The following is a 1,085-nucleotide window of genomic DNA, read 5'->3' as shown; positions in this document are numbered from 1 at the left end:
CAGAATTACACACAGTAAGCACCACCTGGCCAGAGGTAAACCCACTGATTTCCACGGGAGGGCAGAGAGCACTTCCCCGGCGGAACGTTTTGGCTGGCATCCTGGCTTCATGGACAATTGCCCACACGAAGGGCACGCAGCAGACCTTGCAGCTAGACGGCAGGCAATGGCAGCCACTTGGCTATCTGCTGAGGATCATAGCTGCCAAGTTTTCTCTTTTCTCGCGAGGAAGCCTATTCAGCATAAGGGAAAACCCCTTAAAAAAAGGGATAAATTGGCAGCTATGCTGAGGATGTTTGCATCTCAACTTTAACTTCCTGCAGTTTCCTTCTCAGGTAATACAGGGAGTTAGTCCCTGGCCTGAAGGGCTTCCTTGGTTGAGGCCCAGGTTGCAAACTGGCCTGAGGATGTTGGAAAACAACTGCGGGACAGGGGTGCCAACCTGAATAAAATATTGGGGGGCCAAGGTAAGCCCCATCCTCCATAAGCAACTACATGACATGGTGCGCACACACCATTTGAATGGCAATGTCCACAGCTTTGGGGGGGGGCAGCCCCCTCCAATATTTTATTGCAGGGGGGATGAAGCCCCTTCGGCCCTAGGAGTTTGCTTCTGTGCTGCAGGAAGCACGTGGCTGCAACAGTCCTTTACTTTATTCTCTGGGATATTGCCAGCAGCAACCCACATACTGTAGCCCCCCAGCTGCTTTCACTGGCATTCCGGAATGATCACTACCGATCGCAACTGCTTGGGTTCCTTTGTAGAGTTGAGCTGATATTGATTCTGATTATAATCTGTAGTGTAAATACAGATCCTGAATTGGACAAAGAGGATAGCTTACTTTGGTGACTGCAAGGCAGATACAACCAGTTCTATTTTCCTAGAAAAAGAGGTGCCGGAACTCACCATGAACACGCCTTTCATTCTCTTAGAATGGCAATGGTACTCACCTGAGAGGTGCCAGAACTGAGTTCCTTTAAGTTCCAGCTGGAAAAAAGCCCTGGATACAACCATAGTCAGAGATCCTCAATCCAGCTGCTTGAGAACAAATATGGTAGATAGGTTTCAGCCATATACAGTCCTT

This window comes from Zootoca vivipara, chromosome 16 (assembly GCF_963506605.1).
Source record: "Zootoca vivipara chromosome 16, rZooViv1.1, whole genome shotgun sequence".
In the NCBI taxonomy this organism is placed as follows: Eukaryota; Metazoa; Chordata; class Lepidosauria; order Squamata; family Lacertidae; genus Zootoca; species Zootoca vivipara.
This window is presented reverse-complemented; position numbering follows the sequence as displayed.